At 45.2% G+C, this 13,835-nt stretch overlaps 1 protein-coding gene across 4 annotated transcripts in view; it reads left to right on the forward strand.

Annotated features, from left to right (window-relative positions):
* The first annotated feature begins 336 nt into the window (after positions 1 to 336).
* Positions 337 to 13,835, forward strand: part of MAP3K4 (mitogen-activated protein kinase kinase kinase 4) — a 73,805-nt gene continuing 60,306 nt past the window's right edge. For 3 of the 4 annotated variants that reach the window (XM_083605836.1, XM_083605839.1, XM_083605838.1), the window contains exon 1: positions 364 to 795. The gene's annotated coding sequence lies outside the window, so the exon portion shown is untranslated. Of the gene's footprint in view, positions 796 to 13,835 lie in introns of all 4 variants that reach the window. The other variant, XM_083605840.1, reaches the window with a different exon arrangement.

The following is a 13,835-nucleotide window of genomic DNA, read 5'->3' on the forward strand; positions in this document are numbered from 1 at the left end:
CATCCCTCTGAAATCCCACCCCAGCAGAGGAGGGCTCGGCAAGCGGGTGCCCTCCAGAGGGTTCGTACTTTCACCAGCTACCCTAACCGGAGCGGGATGATGGGAATTGTAGTCCAGCCGCACCTGGAGGGCACCACCACCTGCTGCCGTACAGCTCCCGACCAATCTCACCTAGCGAGGCTCACTCCACAGAGGCGCCCGTGTTCCCAGGACGCTGCTTTTAATTAAGCTCCCTTTGATCTTCCCCGGTGGTCCCGGGGGCCCTTTGCCAAGCCGGCTACGCCCGCGGCGCCCGGGAGAGGGCAGCCGTTCGCGGCGAGCCTTCGCCGGCGTCCTCTCGCTCCCTCTCCCCGCCGCGCAGAGCAGCCGTCGGCGCGGAGATGCTGCAGCGCCCGGAGAGGCTCGCCAGGGAGGCGGGCCGTTTCCTCGCGCCTCGTGGGCCGTCTCCGTGCGCTCAGCGCCGCCGCCGCCGCCGCCGCCTGCGGCCCAGACCGCTTGGGGAGCCTCCTTTGCCGCCAGTCCCCGACGCGGAAGGAGGCAGCTCCCGCCAGGGGTGTCTCTCCTGCCCCTCTCCGGGACCTACACAAAGAAAGGAGGCGGAGAGTTGCGCAACGCCGCCCAGAGCGAGCAAGGCGCTCGGCTGCTTCCATTCCCGCTCGGGAGCGCCATGAGCGAGCCGCCTCGCCGTCCTCCGAGGTTTCCAAAGCCGGACGAATATGGGAATGCCGTCGCCGTTGTGGGATCCCAGCAGGCGCAATGATCTTCTGTGGGAAGCTGGAGGATGACCGAGCGCTAGTAAGCAAAGCCGCGCTTCTTTCGCTTGCCTGTTTGCGCCCAAGGGACTCCCCCGTGGCCCCTTGAATCCCGGCCCCATTTACCTGGGGGGTGCCTACAAAACCCACTGAATTCGACCTAGCTGGGACGGCGCTGCAAAGTTGTAGTCCTCGACCCACTTGCTCCATTGCACACGCTGGGGATTATTTGCGCGGAAGTCCGCGCAGGTTTCCGCCGTGCGGGATTTAGGCTGGTTGCAGTCCTTGTGTGGGCGTCGACCTCCATTGCACTCCGCGTGTTGTTACTGCGGCCACTTCAGCTCACGTAGGCTTGTGCAAGGTTTTAAGATACTAGCACGCACAGCTTCTGCAAAGTATGTTCTTTGCAAAGTGTGCCGTACTTCGTCTGGAACATAGCAAGCTGACGCAAGCCAGACTTTTCCAGCTCAGTGTTTTCTACCCGACTGGCGGCAGCTTTTGCCTTGAAAGCACTGGAGAGAACAAGTGAGATGTTATATTTGACTGGATCAGCTAGTAGGGAATGCGGGCGAGCTTTCTAAACACCTTATTCCAATTTGTGCAGCCTGCTCCAAGGGAGCTTCATTCGGAAGTTCAGTGAGGCTTGCTAAGTGTGAGCAGTATTGGTATCCCAACTTGGGCTTCATCCCTTGGAGGTGAGGCTAAGTGATTTCCCTAGGATTGACCCCCCCCAAGTAAGTCTGCCTAGGATTTTGGCTTTGGTGCAGTGATGCTCTGCAGCTTGCAGAATTGGAACCCATATATATTGTTGACTAAACAAGGAAACAGTTGCTAGTTTACAAGCCCTGGATGTTCTTTAGGCCAGGGTTGGTCTTCAGCAACATTTAAACTGAATACGTTCTTACATGTTCAGTTTGGGCTGTTACTCAGCTGCCTGAACTGCTCTGAGAACAAAGGAATGCCAGGACTGTGCATTTCATTATTAACCATTCCGTTGGTGATGGGCACTTCCACGTTTGTGGTACAGCTTTGGAAATTAGAAAGGGGAATGCTGCGTGTTGAGGCCAGGCCTGCACTTCAGCTTTGGGCTGCAGTATTCTGGGAGTCTTCCCCAACCTTGTGTCCTCCAGATGTTTTCGGCCACAACTGGGGCTAATGAGAGAACTAGGGAACAAATTGTAGCAACACGTAATCTTCAAAGTGCTCACAACAACCCTGCATAGTAGGTCAGCAGTATTTCATATGCCAGACAAGGTTTATGAGAGGTGATGTTCCATCTGTTGAGGTTAGATTTGAACCAGGTATTTCCTAATTCACAGATCATGCTATGCTTTACTCTTATCATGCTGAAGAACAGCAAATGCTACAGCTCTTGGATTCTCCTCAAACTATGTTTCAGGAACTCCTGGAGAAAATTGCAAGCCATCTACAAGTGGGAGGAGGTTGTGAATGTTGGGACTCTGCAGTCATGTGAAGGCTGAGCCTTCTCTCCCCCCATAGCAGGGACTTGGGGGTAGAACAGGGGGGCAACATCAGCCCAGGCAACATGGCTAATAGTCAGGCATGATGGGAGCTGGAGTCTTAATGACATCTGGAGATCTGAAAGCCCCACCTCTAAGGTGGAGAAAGCAGTTGTTCAGCTGCAGATGCCTTGTTCCTGCTGCCAGGCTAAAGTAACAAGGAGGGATCGGGTAGCAGTCTTGGAAAGATCTTGGATTTCATTGCACTAATTCTTGAGCACAGCAGCAGGATACACACTGCTGTCCATGAGAGCCGGGATGTGACAGTTGGGGAACCTATGTATGGCTGGATTCCAGTTCCCATCAGCCCCAGCCAATGTGGGCCAACGGTCTGTCATGATGGGATTTGTAGTCCCTTTGTCACCTGAAGGGCCACAGGTTGCCCATTCCTGCTCCACACACCAAACATACGTAAGAGCACTTGGACAAGGATCCTTGCACTTAATTTTTGGCACAGTTAAAATAATGGAATATATTTCCTAATCTTGAACACTTTGCACAGGTGTTGTCATGGTGGTGTCGAATGGGCGCAACAATTGGTATAATCCAATTTTAAGTGCTTATTTGCTGTTGCCTTGGATATTAGGATCAGGCAAGGAAGAATCTGATACTACTCCATTTTGAGTTGGATCATAGACATAAGAATTTGTTCTAGAAATTGCATGCCATGCCGAATAATGTATTGGAGCCATATCCAGTTTTGGTTAGGTTGTTAATGCCAGGCCATGATATTTTAGAAACTTTAGAAGTTGCATAGAAGGGAGAATTGCACAAGGTGCAACTGCTATCACTGCAACATGGTCACAGGGGCAGGGATGGGTGTTGTGGCAAATCACACTAGGTTCCTTAAGACCTCCCAATTCTCACAGATGACCTAGCATTTTAACCGGAACACAGGCAGACTGTACCATGTGGTTTATCAGCAAAGTGGGTGAACTCTTTGCTCTCAGATCCTGTTGCTTGAATCCTAAGTTCCAGCTAGAAGGCAATACTTGTGGTGTGGTTTGGAACCTCACTCTGCCATGGACATCTGTCAGTTTGTGTGTGTTTCACAAAGCCAATTTTCTGGGGGGCATTTCCTATGGCATTTCCTGTGAGAACTTAGCCTTTGTATTTAAATGTGTTGAGAACATTGGGAACTTGGAGTTATAACAGAAATTACCAGAACTACTACTGCTATTTGTTTAAGATGGCTTTAAGGGTGGGGGACCTGTAGCCCTCCAGACATTGGCATGACTAATGGTCACTGTTGATGGGAGATGACATTCAACAACATCTGGAGGGTCATAGGGTTCACACCCTTAAAGAGGAGCATATAGTTTATACAGCGTTTGGGGTTAAAGGTTGCTTCTGAGCAAGTGGCCTCCTTTTCATGAAACACACAATGAAAATGGTCCACTTGTTGCAAAAGGAACATCTGTCGGAAGTTTATTACTTTATGAACTTAAAACTATTTCCCGTCCTTTCCAAAAGTAGCTGGCATTTATTCAAGCAATAGGAAAGAATCCTAGGCTCAAGAGGCTTCTTTGTAGAAGTGGGGGAGCAGAATGTGAAGGGAAACTGTCCCATTACGGAAAAGACAGATGACTATTTCTCTTTTTGCAAGGGGCAAGGGGGTCCAGATGTAATGCAATGCCAGTGGAGGCCTTTTAATGTATTGCTCCCTTCCCTCTGCTTACGAGCTCTTTGACTTTTACTAAAACGTGTACCATTAACAAATAATCAATAACACAATTGCAATCTACAAAACACTATTAACAAAAGAGCAACAGAAACATAAGCTTAACAGCACAGTTACAACAATAGTCTTATTATTTGGTTCCTAGTCTCTTTTCCTTTACTTTTTAAAAAAATGAAGGCAGGGGATAAGACTTTCACTCTGACACAATTCTGCAGGCAAACAAGTTGTAATCCCAGTTAATATCTGTCTTTGCTGAACATAGCTGGCATATTTGTTGCACGGACAGGCCAGGATAAGGGGCTGTAGCTGCTTTTTATTGGACTCATTTCTGTGAGCAGGCTGGTTGCCTTTCAGCACCACTCTCCCACAAACTATTCTGGTGCCCACTGCCAAGCTTCTAGCCCAGGGGTAGGCAACCTAAGGCCCCAATCACCTTCTCAATCCAGACTGCGGATGGTCTGGGAATCAGTGTGTTTTTACATGAGTAGAATGTGTGCTTTTATTTAAAATGCATCTCTGGGGTATTTGTGGGGCATAGGAATTTGTTCATCCCCCCCCCAAAATATAGTCTAGCCCACCACAAGGTCTGAGGGACAGTGGACCGGCCCCCTGCTGAAAAAGGTTGCTGACCCCTGTTCTAGCCCAAGGGTGGGGAAGCTGTGGCCCCTTCTGAGGTTGCTGGACTCCCAACCCCATCAGCCCCAGCAAACAAAACCAATGGGCAGGGATGATGGGATGTGCAGTCCAGGAACATCTGAGGGGGCACAGCTGCCCAAGCTCTGTTCTAACCCTTTGAAGTATGTTTTTGACCATTTTACCCCCCTGACTACAGCCCCTCCTTGGCCCTAGCCTTTTTGGGCCCCAGGGAATATGGTAATATAAAAAATCGTGGGCACCACAAAATACCCATTTTACAGTAGAAAATTGGTGATACTCAGCCTCCCACAGACAAAAGGCAGAACACCCACACTGGCCCAAGCAAATAGTAGACCTAAAAATAAAAGAGCAGGCAGTCCCTCCCCAACTAAACAAAAGCAAATTAATTTAAAAATGCATATTGGGAGGGGCAGGGGAAATTGGCAGGTGACAAAGGAGGGGATTGAGTGGTATTCAGCTAAGCTGTACTCAGAGTAGACCCATTGGAATTCAGTGGGTCTACTCTGAGTAAAGCTGAATTGAATACCACTTTTTGTGTTCCCATTGGTACCACGATGGGAACCTTAGCTTTCCCCTCTTATATCTCCTATTTTCAGCTCATCTGCATCTGGATCTTCTTTCTCCACTCTTGCCCAACCTTTCCCCTCCCTTTAAGGTTGTAATCCTACGTTCTCTGTTCCTTGGGTGTAAGTTCCATTGAGCTCAGTAGAATTTAGTTCTCAGCTACATAGGTGACTTGAAATCCCACTTCCTTTAAAAATCTTTCCAGTGGAATATCCTGGGAAATGAAGCATGCATAACATAAAAAAATAAAATATTGGCTTAATGTACGTATATTATTTGTACAACATTCTAATTTGGCAGGACTTCTGCAAACCACATACACGATTTCAAAGTAAAAGCAGCACTGTACTTTAATTTGGATCTCTCTCTCTCTCTCTCTCTCTCTCTCTCTCTCTCTCTTTTTACTGACTTGGTTCAAATCCAAATAGCTGCTCTTGTCGCTGTGTGCTCCTAAAGCATTTTCCTTGAACCTGCTGAGAAATAGCACCTGGAACATGCCCAGAGGCATTAATTCTTCTGCATATATTCTTGAGTAGGTCCATGGTTCTGAAAACAAATTCCAGTTCTAAGCCCTGATGAGATTTCACTGAAATTATCTTGCACTTTGCTTGTGCCCAGAGGATTTCCCTCCCTTTCTATTTCATGAGTTCTACTGCTTCCTGGTGTTGATTTTAAAGTATGTTTCTTCCAGGGCTTGGTTCCCTCAAGCTACTTTAATTATCTTAATATGTGGGGCTTGGCTGCCAAATTAAGCATGGGAAAAGTGGGCTGCAGTCCCCTTTTTTCTACCATGAGAGCTGCTTCCCGCAACTCTGTGTATCTTTTCCTTGTATAAAAATGACCAAAATATGAACCTGGAGAACAGAGTGTTACTTAATGGAAAAGTGGACATTTTTGTTTACATCAAGGGGTTTGGGGAACTGGATTCATCATCTACTTGGCATGTAAAGCATGCATCTGGATCAGCAAAGCATGTATATTTTTAGCAACCTATTACATTCATGCTTTTTGCCAAGTTTTTGAGCTGGTTTGTAGTACTGGAGGCAACTAGTCTTTTTCGGCCCACGCAGTGGAATTGGGTCTCCTGGCACTCTCTGCAGCAGAGAGACACTAATCTGCTGTGGAGCTATTGCGATGGACAATATCAGTTGTCCTTCAAACTCATAACAATTGTTTGGGAGCAATGGTTCTTCTCCCACCCAAAGTCATGAACCATAAGATGCTCTCTTTTACTGAGTCAGACCACTGGTTCGTTTAGCTCAGTATTGTCTGCACTGATTGACAGTGACTTTCAGAGGGGTCTTTACCAATTAGCCTACCTGGAGTTGCCTGAGATCCTCTTGCATGGAGATCAGGTGCTCTGCCACTGAGCTGCAGTACTCCACTAAATGAAGCAGCTTGGTTTTCATTCCCCAGCGGCCACGGAAGACACATCCGAGAGATCTGGTTCTTCTTGGAAACAGAAATAGGTGCAAGTCTTAAAAGTGGGGAGCAAACGGGTTTCTTTCAAGTAGCTCAAGCCATTAATCCATTGTATTCAAGAGTTGCCTTCTAGGTGATTTTAACTGCTTGTTGCAGATCTCCCTCCTGTTTTCCTCAATGTGGTGGATATGTAATGAAGGAGAATTATGGAGTGAGGGGTGACACTGAGTGTGGTTGGATCATTCAGTCACTCCTAAAGTTTTAGAAGTATTACCTGTGTTGCTTTTGTTAAGAGGAGACTGCCTCTTATATGTCTGCATGAATCACTGTTTTGAACTTGCCTCTTTCCAGGCAGGAGGCATGCCGAGATCAGTGACTCATGCAAAAGTGCAGGTGTTAGGAAGATAGGAATCTGTTTTATACCGGGGCTGAGTATTTGACCACTTAGCTCAGTATAATCTAGTCTGACCGGCAGAAGTCTTTCCCATCACCTTTTTGCTACGTTTTAACTGGAGATGCCAGGGATGGAACGGGAGACCTTCCCTGCCACTGAGCTTTGGCAACTCCCTTAATGCTTTGGCTCCTCTGAGAGCAGGTAAGTCTTGCTCTTCAGTATGAACACATTTATTTTTAGAGTATGTTAAGTGCGCCTCTGATTTTAATTCAGAAAATAAGTGTGCCAGCTGTCTGAAGCTTGGGAAGTGCTGAGAGCCAGACTTCTGGAGAAGGAATGGAATATTTGGACCACCATATATTTCAGTAGTTAAAAAGAGGTGCTGGTCCTTCGACCTGACTCAAACTTACATCTGACCTGAAGATCCTGCTTCTTAACCCTGGATGGGTGACATGGCTATAGCCATTCCAATACAAGGGAAAGTTGTTTTGCCTAAGCTCAGAGACACACTCTTCTTTATTACTGCAGATGTGGCAGAATTAAGGGCTGGTGGCAAGAATATCCAGACATCCTCCCACGCCATAAGTGAAATTGTATACAGTGTGGAGCCTCTAAAAAGCCTATAGATTCCTATTCTTTCCAGTTCTCTCTCCACACAACTCTCCCTTCAACTAAGGTCAAAGCTCTGGGGCCGGCTGGAGGCTGAAGAGCACCTAGGAAAGCGGCTGTTTCTGCTGCGTTACCCTGTGCATCAGCTGCTAGGCGGGGAGGCTGAGCAGCCTAAACTAAGCCCTACTGCACCTCTGGTCTCTTTGGGGCTGCTTCTACCCTCACTGAAGTCCTCTTTGGGCTCTGGGGGGGGTGTCTCCTTTTGAGCTACAAGGACTCTCCATCTCCTGCCGTTTCTTGGTTTGAATCTATTTGATTATTTATTTCCTTGCACTGTTCGTATATGTGATTGCACGCGAGTAGAAGGTGCATAAGTGTGTGTAGGGGGTGCCTGTAGTGTTTTCCTTTTCGACAGTCAAATAGTGATACAATGTGCTGGTATCAATATTAATGCAATAAAAGAATAATTAACAAATGCTATAATGTGTTAATTATCAAAAAGATAGATGTTAAAGTGATATACAGTGGTACCTTGGGTTACATACGCTTCAGGTTACATAGGTTACAGACTCCGCTAACCCAGAAATAGTACCCCGGGTTAAGAACTTTGCTTCAGGATGAGAACAGAAATCGTGCTCTGGCGGTGTGGCAGCAGGTGGTGCTTCAGGTCAAGAACAGTTTCAGGTTAAGAACAGACCTCCGGAACGAATTAAGTACTTAACCTGAGGTACCACTGTACAATCCTGCAAGCTTAAATATTCTTACCAGAAATAAATAAATGAATGAATTTATGACAGAGTATATCCACTTCAATACCCACCCACATGCACAGACCCACAAGCTGAATCTCAGAGGGAATTACTTGGTGTCTAGGAAAACGCTGCGCATGCTTTGTGCAGCAAAGTTAAAATGCCTTTGGTTGCAATCGTAATACAGTAAGGCTACTTACGTCCCACTGGCTGAAGTCAGTGCAATTAAAATAGCCTAACTTGTGAGCAGCACTGCAGTCTTTGTGAATAATAAAGTTCATGGAAGTCCACATTTCCTTTGAGGTAGGGTGGGATGTAGATGCAGTTGTGTATTCAAAGATTCTGCTTCATTTATGTATGTATGCAGAGGGTTTCAGGAAACAATACCAAAATACATCCTAATTGCTACACTTTCTCTTACAGTTCAGATTTTACATTTGAATAGCTTCCCATGAAGAAGCTGATCAAAAGGTTACGGTGTCTAAACTTAGACAGACTCAAGTTTAAAGGACCTAATTAGGGAGTTGGATGATAAATAGCTTCATGACCTCACGCAGGCAAGATACGGTTATGTAACTTTTGGACATAGGTTTGTGACCAGTCATATCTAATGCCTTGGATAGACCAATAGACCAGTTTGTCAGCAATCCTTTGTCCATTGGAAGAATATCTTTCCTTATGCACAACTGCTAAAGTAATTGGAGAATCCCCGGGAGAGTCATTTTGATTCTGACGCTTCTGGAGTTTGGTGGTAGATTTTAAAAATGGCAGCGTCTACACCCTCTCCCAGCATGTCATTGGAAGCCTCCTCTTGGATCTCTCAGGCATTGGGGAGCAGCTGGCTGCAGACCTTTCTGCAACCTTCCGCTCTGTAGTAACTTGGAGCAGGGCTTTTAGTGGGGCTGCCCTCGTTCCGTGGAATAGCCTTCCTGCCAAGATAGGGCAGGCACACAATCCCTGTGCTTTCCAGAAACAGTTGAAGGCATTTTTGATGTGACAGGCTTTTCCAGCTGAATAAATGGGTCTTTACAATGAATGCCAACTTTCTAGGGTTTTGCTCTTGTTTTAAATGTGTTCATTGTTTTTGTGTTTTCAACTGTTTTTAAGTTATGTAAAAAAATGCCTTGAGACAGTGGTTTGGAAGATAGTTAAAAAGGTAATAATAACCTTGCATAGGTGAGATCCAACATCATGCCACACACGCTGAGAATGGGTCTCTCTCTGTGTGTCCTCTGGGAGGCGATCTGGTAGATCCCATGGCTTTAAATGATCCCCCCCAAAGCTGGAAGAACTGATTGGTCTTTGTCTGGCATTGAAAGGACAACAGTGAAGGCTCCAAAATCCAGACTAGTCTCTCTGGGCAGAGCATTCCTGAGGTGAGGCACCATAACTGAAAAGGCCCTTTCCAAGGTTGGCACGCACAGCATTGGATGTGCTATCAAAGGCTCACCACTGGCAAGGAAAGCCTTCATACACTCCTGTGCAGTGAGCAGGGGAGGAAGAAGCAGAGTCACACTTGCTAGCTATGATACACACACCAGCACATTTGCCAAGGGCGAGAAGGGACCTACATTTATTTTGTGCTGGTGTAATTGCACTTTGATGTGAGGTGGAATGGTGGTCCAATCCCAGCTTTAATGGAAAAACACCAGATATGGGCATAGCACTGAATGCATGGATGGCAGGAGTGGGTTTGATGTGTGTGTTGATGGCAGGAGGATGGGGTTATATCATGCAGCCCCGCAGCCCTATCATCCATTGTTTCTTAGCCATGAAAAGATTCATCTCAAACCCCCATATTGAGAAGGAATATGCTCCAATTGGAGCAAGATGTTACAGAGAAGAGGTGGAAACAGTCCATAAGAAAGCGCCTGGATACAGATATGGCCTTCTGTACTACACATTGTCTTAGGTGTGGCGAGATTACATTACGAAAGTCTCAGGTCCCGTGACTTGTTTGATGTTAGTGGTTGCGTGGTGAAGCCTTGAGCTCTAGTTTATGGTGCAGTGACCAGTCTCTTGCATGCTGTAACTCAGGTTAAGATTGCAGCTCAACACGCTCTGGTTCAGCTTCTGAATTTCTCCCCTGGTGCCTTGAGATGTGTCACAGCATTAGGAAGATCAGTCAGTGTTCTGAAAGGGCAGCTTGTAATAGCACTATGATCATATCAAAAACCTTGTGTTAACCAGCCACATAGTAGTGTCACCCTAACCCTCTAAAAAAAAAATCAAATTTCTCTACTCAAATCTCCCATTTCCTTCTGATTCCAGGCAGGTGATGACCACATTTCCAGCAATGTGTATTTGTTTTGTATTACCAGTTGTAACAGCTGCTTTTAAAAATAAGTTGTTGATTCTGCCCATTGGATTTGCTTTTATTTATTTTTTTAAAAAACCAACAACATTGTTTGCAAATAGTTTTATTAATGCTATAGGCCGTTTGGGGGTTTCATTGTGAAGAGCTGGAACCTGGGAAATAATCATCACTTGAGCTATCCGCTGATTACATTCACATATTAGTTATTCCAGCTAAATTGAATTATGTGTTAAGCACAGGCTTCCCTATTACTGTTTTACACAGCTGAATTAATAAGAAATCAATGGTGTGTGTAGTAGTTAGTGCGTCAGTCTAGAAATGGAAACTGTTAAAGAAAGATGGACAGACAGACAGACCAAAAGTCAAATCAACTTTCAGCCATGAAGTTTACTGGGTGGCCATGGGCCAGCCATTATTTCACAACCTAACTCACTTCACAGAGTTGTTGTACAAATGAAATAAGTGCCACCATGAGCTTCTGAGAGGAAAGATGGAAAAACAAATAATTATAAGATCCCCAATTCCTGTAAACAATGTGTTATTTAGTAATTCATCAAGCCAGTGGCTTCCAATGTATGATAGACTGTTCTGGTGAAGTCTTTTCCTGTCTTAGCATACTTTACAGTTTTCAGCAAGAACTGTTTGTACCAGCCTTAAAAAAAAAAAGCAAAAAAAGCACCACCCTTGCTCCTAAACTTTAAGAGCATCCCTGCTGTGCAGAAATTTGCCAGCCTTTCTGACATGTTGACAAAATGACTAGAGAAGCTTAGAATTGGAGAGTTGGAAGAGACCCCAAGGCTCATCTATTCCAACCCCTTGCAATGCAATCATGACTAAATAATCCCTGACAGATGGTCATCTAACATCTGTTTAAAAACCTCCAATAAGAACCCACCACCTAATGCTAGTCTTACCCTGCCTCCTTCAGTGGATTAATAGATCTGTGAGCTGCTATCATTTTAATTACCCACAATACTCTGAAGCTATGTTACATTGGGGGTATTGTGGTTAATTAAAATGGCAGTCCCCACCAGATTCTGCCCACCACCATAAACTGCTGATTCCTGCCACCAGCAGGTAAGGCTGTTCGGAGCTAGTGCTGTCTTACCTTGGAAGTCAAACGGAATCTGTTCCAGAAGTCCGTTCGACTTTCAAAACGTTTGGAAACAAAAGTGTGGCTTCTGATTGGCTGCAGGAAGCTCCTGCAGCCAATCGGAAGCCCCATCGGACATTTGACTTCCAAAAATAGTTCGCAAACCGGAACAGTCACTTCCAGGTTTGCAGTGTTTGGGAGCCAAAACGTTTTGAGAACTAAGCTGTTCGAAAACCAAGGTACAACTGTGTAGTAATTTATCTATTATTTAAAAGCACAGCTGGCTCAGGTCTTTCATATTGGAAAGTCTCATAGATACTAGATGATGTGTGAATGTAAGATGCATGTTTGCTGGCAACATTCATGCTGTGAAAATAGGAACACGCCAATTCAAGCATGTCAGTTCAATATACTTTAAAAGCAAGGATAGCCAAAACCTCGACCAGCTTCAGTTTGTATTGTGTAAATTGGCAATTGCTTTTGAGTTGAGCTTAATCCTATGTGTTGTGCCCTATGCTGAGAGACAGTATGGTGAAATGATGGACCTGGGAGTGGGGAAACCCATGTTCACACACCTGCTCAGCCATAAGCCACACCAGGTGATCCACAACCAGTTACCATCTCTCAGCCTTAGCTACTTTACAAGATTGTACACATGCTGCCAACCGCAGCTTATTATTGTGTAATTATTATTAAAAGGAAAAATGTAGTGATGTGGTGGATAGACACTGACGTTGGTAACGTGTTTTGGCATTTATGACATAATGTCTTGAGTGTGTCTGGGGCCTGATAATGTCACATGACCTTACCTGTGAGCAAAATGTACACAACTAATAGCCATTATATAAGAAGACAAGATACACTATAATAGATAATAACATTTCAAGACAGGAAGTGGAGACGAATGCATTAGCTGGCAGAAGCAAGAAGGGAAGAATCCTAAGCATGTTTCTGACCTTATGATACCATGACTTAAATACTCCAAGAATAGCAATGACTTAATGGCACCAAAGTCAACTAGGATCTGACATAGAGATTGTGAGCTGACAGTGCTGAGACAGAAATACCTTCCTCCCTGTCAAGTTTTTTTGCCTAGCTGTTAAAACTCTGCAGGCCTGATAATAATAGGCTTCAGAAACGAATGTGTTATATCAAAAACCACTGAATTAGGGAAAGACTTAGGAGAATAAATATACATAAAGTTGGAACCTGCAACAAACATTTCTTTTATTACATCTATATCCTCCCCTTCCATTGTGGAACCCAAGGTGGCATAGATGTGGGTCCCAGGTGGTCACCAACCAGGCTAGTTTTAGCTTCAGCAAGTTGGTGGCCTCATGTGTCTCCTGACCGTCTCCTGTAAAACGTTGCAGTGCGGTATTCCTGCTCAGGGTTCCAGCCTGCCAGCCATGCTTTCTGCCAGTACCTATATTCTATTCCACTCACCACTTCCCTATGTTTTCATTTTCTCCCCCCTGCTGTCAGCGTTGCATTGCCACTGAATATGGTCACTCCTCATTGGGCTGTTTTGGGGTCTGCCCTGAGGTTCTTTTTTAAAGTTGTTTTTATACTAAAGCAAACCCTGAGGTTCCTTCAAGCATTCCCTCTTTGGCCTGGATGGTGCCATTTTGGCTATCTAAGGATCCAGCCGCCAAGGAACTTGCTAAAGAGATGGAATGATGATTCTAATTTGAAAGCCAATGTGGTTAATAGGGGCTGGAATGTTGGGCATAGTCCATAAAGTACTGGAGTTGAATCGTCACTCATACCGAGTAATCTTAGGCCAGACACATTCCTTCAATCCAACCTCTCCCATTGGGCTTTTGTGAAAATAAGAAAGGTAGGTGCCGTATAGTTCACCTAGACTCCTTGAAAGAATGTTTTTTTTAAAAAAAAATGGCAGCTATAGTTTCATATATCAAGGCAGTAATGATTCTATGGTGCTCACAAACTGCTTATTTTTCACAAAGAGATTTGTATGTTGGATTGCTATGACAAAACTTTAACAAGAAGTTTTTTTTCATGAGGGAATTTATACTGGCATACAGTTGCATTGTACACAGCCTTCCAGTTAACT

This window comes from Podarcis filfolensis, assembly GCF_964270895.1.
Source record: "Podarcis filfolensis genome assembly, chromosome: 3".
Taxonomy (NCBI): Eukaryota; Metazoa; Chordata; class Lepidosauria; order Squamata; family Lacertidae; genus Podarcis; species Podarcis filfolensis.